We start from the raw sequence: 8,328 nt of genomic DNA, 5'->3' as shown, positions 1-8,328 counted from the left end.
TAAAATTTGCATACACTTGGGGAGCATTCTGCTAATATCACACACACAAATGTTGGAATGCCTCTGACAGGCCTGTATATGGAGGCCAGTTCTTCCAGCTTTGATGAGAGTTGAGAGAGCGAGAATGTCAGAAACTGAGAAATAGACAGAGATACAAAGAAAGAGAGATGAGAGAAGGAAGGAAAGAAAGGGAACGACAGAGTGGGAGAGATATGGTTACACATTCATCTCATGCCGCTTCCTCTTTTGATTACTCTTCAAAGGGGGGTTTGAAATCGGAACACTTTAGCACACTGACACATAAGTCTTGGGCCTTTTTTAAGAGCCGACACGCAGGAAGAAAATCCATTGACACTGCCTGGTCTGCTGCAGACCTTAGCAGGGTTAAGCTGTAAAGCAGGCAGACACACGGAAACTGCTGGGTTTAACACTCTCTGGTCTCCACCTTGAGCTCACAGCCTGAGCCTAATGCTCTCCTGCTGGACATCTTGGTTCAGTCATGCACATTACTTTAAATTATTACACATCACCTACTGCATGGGCTATTCCTCAACCACGAAAATGTTTTTTTTTAACAATGGCAGTTACTCAATGAATGGGTGTGTCAATATGAAGAACATGAGGACAACGAAAGGGAAAACCCAAAAACAATGCCACTTGATGAGTATTTATTGTAGGGGTTCTTCTACCGTGCTGTACCGTACCTACCTCTATACTCTGATATCAAATATTATTTTTTGTTTCAAAACAATAAAAAGTCAGATAACAAATTACCAGAACTCAGAGAGAGGTCCTAATATTACTTGTTCGTCTCAACATCTTAAAATAAACAAAGTGATCAAATAACACATGCAGTGGAAAACAAGCACATATTCACATTTAAGAAGCTGTAACCAGCAAATGCTTGGTATTTTTGTTTAATAAATCACGAGAATGACTACTAAAATTTACATTGATTGATTTCCCACCAAAAGTTTGATTCATTGACTAATCATTTCAGGATTAATTTCACCAAGATCAAAAGTAGTTGAAATGAACGCAGATGTATATTTCTGTATACATGTGTAAGCTTAAGCCTATTACTGTCGAAGATGCAAATACATACCAAGCTCAACCATAACAAATAGAAAGTAATCTTATACTTAAACATTTGCTGTTTCAAATGGGTCATGTCAGAGCACAGCTATGCCACCATACAGACCAATTATTTTAGTTCTCATACTGTGCCTGATGGTTGACTAAATCTGTCACCATATATCAAACTTTTATACATAATCACAGGAAAATATCAAACACTAAAATAAATTCCCACTGATCAAAGTTCACCCTGGTGATGGAAACTTGCCTGTTTGCATTTGAGAACACACAGATGTAAGACTCTCTCATATTTTATATGAAACTATTTATTAGCAATTGCAGGTTATTTTTAGAACTTAATTAAACATGAATTACATTTTGCTTTTGGAAAGGCTTAAGAGTTAATTGTGTTATATACTTTTTTAATTATTATTTTTTTAACCACACTTCACAAGGGAAAGGGGACTTTTTCACTATTAAGAGTAGGTTGTACCGTGAGCACGTATCCAGAAAGTCCAGTTCTTGTACCGTAAATAAAAATGAGATATGAGTATGAATGACCAGTCTAATTGCAAGTATAAGTGTGTACAATAACACATAATGTAATACTTCTTAATGGTGTTTGCTTAGACTTTATAATGCTCTGCTGTTGTTCCCCATGGAAACACAAAACCAAAGATGATGTCAAGTGTATGGTAGCTACAGACTTGCCACATCACACAGTGAAATACTAACAATAATCAGATAACATCTCACAGATGACAACAGAGGAAAAAGTTTAACAATTGAATGGCATTCACTGGGCATAGCGACCACTGTTTCTAGATGTTTACACTATAGCAAAAAAGGCTCAAAATGCTTCAAAGGGCCTTAGTATGTAATGGAAAAGAAAATGGCCTGTCAGTCCTAAATCTGGGTGCTACAAAACTAATCTTTAGTCTGCTTTTTTCTCCTTCCTCCCTCTCTTTGGTGACAGCTAATAAAAGCCACAAAAAACACAGAAACAAACATGTTGTAATTCACAATGGCAACAGCGCATTAGTCTATCTGAAGGCAAGGGCGGTGAATAAGGCAACATTTACTTTTCTTTTGAGTGAGGGAGTTTAGGTCAACAGGCTAGATAAGAACAATAGTGAACTGGGTATTTCACACGCAGTGGACCAGAGGCGGCAGCCATGGATGAATATATCTGACTTCAAATCACACAGTTGCTGGAAGAAGGATGACGGCACAGAAAGACAAGGGAAATAATCCTATACCAAAACAGATGAATAACTGTAATGTGAGTCAAATACCTTGCCAGGGTCTGGATTAAATCGTGCTAAAGTCTGTGAGGCCAGCGAGTCCATGAACAAACTACTTATTGTAATCTATACCTACTCCAGGAGGCAACATGGTTACTGGCTGAAGTTGTATCCAAGACAAATATGGTAAACAAGTAAGATCAAAATATAATGAGAAGTAGAAAGCACTCAGAGAGAGCATACCTCTGCCAAGGCTGCACAATCGTCTACATTTGTTATTTTAATAACAGAAATTGTTTAGGAATGTTTAATCTGCATCTGGATCTGAAGCAAAATACACACTGTAATAGACAATCATGGGATAAATGTGCCAGAATTTTTTGATTTGAGTACAATAGTTCATGAGAAAATGGCGAAAATGTTGAAAAATGCTGTATCTTCCAATGTTGAGAAACCTGGTTTAGAATCCTTGTTCTATGAGCCATGGCATGACTTTTTTCGTGAGTGGATAATGCATCAGCACAAAAACAGAACCTCCTTGGCAGAGGCAATGAGAGAGACTGCACATCTCATATGGGTGTATAGAACTCATTTCCTTTGGTAAACCCAAAATGCGTGCCATATTTCTGATTTTCTTTTTCATGTGAGGGCAATGAAAAGCTGGTTCTCTGTGAACTCTGCACGACACTCAGAAAACAGGAATGTTCAATATGACTTCCAACCAAATGAATTCATGTTCAGTGACATGATGCCTTTGTCGTGGAAACCTTCTGGTTTCTCAGTCACAGCAAACGTCAGTATATCAAACCTTCAAGCTGAGATGTCCTCAGATCATGAGTCAAACATATTGACAGGAAACTGCAAATGCCCATCCTCAGTTCCACAGATTGTGTCACTTCTAGGAACGTAAACTCAGAACCCTCTGAGGACCGACTGGCTATCCTTCACCATGCTCTCTATGCTACTGCTGGTCACCCTGGTTAACCTTGCAGACCTCTCCAAGGCTACCCTTCTGTGGTCTCATGTTTGAGCTGTGACTCACACACTCACACTCACACACACACACACACACACACACACACAAAGAGACAGACATACAGTATCCAAACAAAGATGAAGGGGTAACAAAGGGCAAGAGAGGGAGCACTGGCACTGCTGAACAGTGCTGACATATACGAAGAGAGAAATAGTCTGAGATCACAATGTCCCAAATGCAATGCTCTTCCCCCTGAATAACTCTATATCCCTCCATCACCCTCTCATGCCTCTGTTATTTTGTCCCTCTTACTGCTGAGACCAGGCTGCTGGTGTCCAGATCTGTTGCCATGACCATGCATTGATTCGGAAAGTCTGTGTAGGGATGACCCAAGCAAGGGGGAGCAAAGAAAACCATAAAGGAAGGGGGAAACCAGTGTGTGCCTGTGTGTGTGTGTTCAGCATTATTTAATGGCTGCAAATACTGCAAAAAAAAGAAAAAAGAAAAAAGCTTCCTCTGTACTAACAGGTAGGAAAGCAGAAAGTGACAGTATGTGTGTGTTTCATGTCACAACTTCAGGTGTAAAAGTTCACTTGAAGTTGTGCAGGGTCATGTTTGGTATTCCACAAAATTGTGTTTAACAGCTCTGTAACAGGCCAATAAACACAGCGCTGGAAGCAGTTAGCCCCTGTGACAATGTCCCCCTACTGTGAGCTGATGAGCATGCCAGGTTTGTGTATGTTTTTGAGTGTATGCATGTATGTGTGTGTAAAAGAGAGAAAGCTTGCACAATGTCCTGTGACAGAACAGGAAAATAACCAGTATGTCAGGTTGACCTAAAACTCATTTTGTTGGGAGGCAAAGGGCCACATTTGCAGTGTGTTACTGTACTTACAAGCTACACTCACAAGACTCAGTGAACTAAATTCAATTTCTATCCGTAAGAGGATAGCGAAAATAACTTTCTGTTCGGGCAGAGCCGTGGAAAGGCAGCTTTTCCAAGTGTAGCGAGAGGAAAATTCTGAAATGAATTTAAAAATAGAAATGGGCACAAATAATATCTGAAAGCCAGAAGTATAATTGCAGTGTGGAATATCTGTTACACAACTTTACCCTCTGTGGGGTTCAGGGTAATGTGGAATAAAACTCCAGCAAAAAATGACAGATAGATGGCTTCTGGAAATGACTCAGGTACAACAAACAGTAAAGCACATGGTTGTGCAGGAGTGGAGGATGTGGGGGTATCTGGAGCAGAACCACATTTATTAAAATATAGATTTTGATTTGAAGCCTCCTGTTAGAAGTTCAAGAATGGCAGGTGTGTTCATATAGTATGTATGTCATTTTAGTATGCTCTTTGGGGAAAAGAGGAGTCAAAGAGTCACAACTATTCATTCCTTTTGTCTAATGACATCATGTCCTGTCAAAGTGAAACTAAATCATTAAACATAACAAATGGAGTTAACCATCAGCGGCATGGGACTGCTCTTCAGTTACCCAGTGCCTCTAATGACAGATTAATTGAGGAAAACAAGCTGAGCGACAATGTGAATGTGTGTCTGTGTGTGCATTCAGGGGCAGGGAGTATCACTCGCAGCACACTCTATTAATATACTTCAAAAACAGCGGAAAGACTTTTCAATTTAGACCAGGAAATCTCTGTTAAAAAAAAGGGGAAAAAAGCCAATCAGGTCCTTATGAGGCTGCACGTGCCGGGCTTTAACTGAGAAAACATGCTCAGATTACATACTTACACATTTACAAAAGCATACACACACACATACATCATATGTGTGCTTGGTGTTCACATACGTTACATGCAAACCTGAACACACAAAAAAAACACAGATCATATCACCCCTTGCAACTGCAGTAATCAGTCATTTAAACTCAGAATTAAAAAGTAAAAAAAAAACAAAAACATAAGAACCATATGGCCTCGAGCCAAAACACCTGAATTAACACTGAGTGAGCACCCCATATCTTTTTAATATTCTTGTTGAGACTTGGCACTGTGCTTACCACTTCATCTGAATGATGGCACCTGCAACAGCAACGAACTAAGTTGCACAATACTGCTGAAGCTATAAAGTTATATCACCCCATACCTCTGCTGAGTGTTTAGTTAGGCCAGTACAACAAGCTGAGGCCTAAAGCTGGACCAATGGGAGAATCAATATTTTTTACACAGTGTAGTGGGACAACTGCTGTTTGGCATAGAATCAGCAATCTGTGTGTTTGCATGTCTGTGTTTGTACTAAAGATGCATTTTACTCATTGCTGCCTTTCATCAGTACATCCTGTGTATGTAGAGCAAATGTCTGGCCTATTCAGTGACAGATCAGACACACAGCCATCAGGGGACAGAGTCTAGCTGGAAATATAGGTATCAATCATGTAGCATAGCAAACGAGTGCTCTTCAGTTGTATAAGTCTTGGTGTGCACACTAACAAACATGGGATTCTGCAAAAAGCCTCACAGCCTCAAAAAATGAGAGCCAGTGGTTTTTGAGTGACAGTCTGGTTATTTAGTAGGTGACCATTGCTTATCCAGAGACTTAGGCCTTGATCCCTTCCTCTTAGGCCTCTAAATGAACAAGGATCTTCTTACACTTTGATCTACAATCACTCAGGCTCTAATTCAATCTGGATTCTGGATCAGGAAGCCAGCATGTGCTGTCAGGAGTAAACAAATACTACTAGAAAAGAGACAGAACAAAAAAGCTTGAAATGTTATAAAAAAAAATTTAAAAAAAAGGAAACTGAAACATATCCATTTGGAAAGTACTTTGATTAAATGGTAAGATGCCTAAAGACACATTTTTTTTCTTTGTATATTTCTTCCTTCTCATCCTCGCTTGGCGTCACATCACAGAGTTCTAAATATGGGACTGTTCCATTTTTTGTGGCAAGTTCTGCTCAGTTTTATTCCTGATCACTTCCCGCGCCATCAGATAGCGTTCAGAATCCAGCCACATGTGTGGACCCTGTTTCAAATCTTTCGGTCTTAATACCCCCACAAAGCGTCCCTTACTTCCTCCTCTTCTGAGCAGCATTGGGAGTGTACGCTCTGTCTTGTGTAGTATTTCTCCCTTGAGTCTTTGTGAAGATGGTTTATCTGGTTCCAGCAGAGCAGGTTCTAATAGAGAGGAAGCTGAGGGCCAAACACACTTAGGCTTTAAAAGGCTAGGGCCATGTGGAAATGGCCTATATAACCACAGGAGGCTCTTAGGATCCGCCGTGCCTCGCCAGTAAATGACAGAACAGTGAGTTAGATGGAGGACAGCCTGTCTACTCTGAAGAGCAACTTCAGCTGGGAGTACATTATTCTCAGATAGTTGTTCTTAGAAATACAGTTAAATGTTTCAAACATTAACTGACAGATTGCAGGAAAGGTAGAAAGATCTGCCTTGTCTGAAAGAGAGATCTGGAGCTCTCATAGCTAAACAACACAAGACTATACACACAGTGGAGAATGTTTTAGAAGACGTCTTTATGCACTCTGTTGTGTGAATGAGTTGGTGTACATCAAATAAAATCTGAATTAGTGCGAGTTTATTCCATATGAACCATCTTTCTTTTGTGTAAAATGCTGAATTTATAAGAGCCATCTCTCTTAACTAACCTGTCTTGACTGAGCCCATAAACGTTTATGTCCAACTTGCCCGGTGCCTACTCTTCTTGGAAAGTATTTTCAGCAGCACAGCTGTATTGCTGCACCATTCTGACAGCACTAAATACAATCTCTGTCACAGTCATCTAACTTGGATCCAGGCAGTGAACTACGTGTCAGACATTTGTCCTGTGGTGCTTTGGTCAGATCCGCTGTTAGCTTTATTGTTTTCATATCACTGCAGGGAAGAGAAACTTGGAGGCGCCAACTGTACAGACCTCAGCACAGCACAAACCCTGTGGGCCAAGATCACCTCTCTGTGGAGCGACCCCACAACATGTGAAGCACAGACACACTTGCAAATAAAAGTGCACATTCAAGCATGTATGTACTGACACATTTTCCCCCTCATTTTCTCTACTGCAGGCTCTTTTTCACACACACACTGAAAACACATACACAATAAGTAAGCCACGACACACAGGAAATCACCCAGAGATAGAGCAGAGGAAATTAGAAACACCCTCCCAGCATCCCGGGTGAAAACATTTGCAACTCTGGAGCAGAAAAACCTCATCGGAGAGATCGGCAGCAAACGGAAAACACATCCCTTTGTTTTTAAAAACCTGATACCTCTCCAAATGTAATCTTCCTGTTCCTGCACCAGACGGGACAGTGTGTTTCCTAAGTGGCCGATCAGATGAACAGAAGGTCCACAGAGCACCCTCCTCCCCCCTCAATCCAATCTCTCTGGATACCCCACCCACTGTTAACCTTCTGCTCCCCCTTCTTCTACATATCCTCCTGCATTCCAATGTCCAAAAAGACTTTTGGAATAGTGAGTGTAATAGTAAATAGAGTAAAAAGAGTGTAAATAGTGTCTCTCTGTAAATTAACATGATTAATGTGTGTATCTGAAGATGTTACACCATGCAGATGTGCATTGTGGTGCATGGGTGTACACAAATTAAGTTTTTCTGGCAACCTCAGAAAGCAGCAGCACCCCCACCCCTCCGATGTCTATGAGAAAGGCATCTAAGCGTGATGCCTCCTGACAACAGATAGGCTAGGTCTCACCCACATGCCACCGCAAGCAATAAGCTCGTGGCCTGGCACAGCAGAACAGCCAGGCAGTCAGCCATCCCTGTGGCCCTGCATTCCTCTTTTCTAAGACTGCTTACAGAAGCTGACAAGTGCTGGAGGTCTCCCTGGCCGAGGTGGAAATCTGCAAAAATAAACGCTTTAGGTGACATGAAGGCTTTGTTTGTTTCTGCTGGCCCGGCTGTTTGTGTTAGCGCGGTGGGTTAATTGCGACTTTGATCGCTGCGTTTATTGATCCAACAGTGGCCTTAGGAGTGCGGCTGGCCCGGCCTGCCTCGCCTGCCCCCCCCTCCCCCCCCCCCCCCGTCCCCCCCAAA

General features: G+C 41.3%; 1 protein-coding gene across 5 annotated transcripts in view; it reads right to left on the bottom strand.

Annotated features, from left to right (window-relative positions):
* The window catches only part of vps13b (vacuolar protein sorting 13 homolog B), a 312,301-nt gene that overhangs the window by 156,661 nt on the left and 147,312 nt on the right, over window positions 1-8,328 (bottom strand). The window lies entirely within an intron of this gene.

This window comes from Larimichthys crocea, chromosome XIII (assembly GCF_000972845.2).
Source record: "Larimichthys crocea isolate SSNF chromosome XIII, L_crocea_2.0, whole genome shotgun sequence".
Lineage (NCBI taxonomy): Eukaryota > Metazoa > Chordata > Actinopteri > Sciaenidae > Larimichthys > Larimichthys crocea.
Note: the sequence above shows the minus strand (reverse complement) of the source record. Positions and strands in the feature narration are given on the sequence as shown.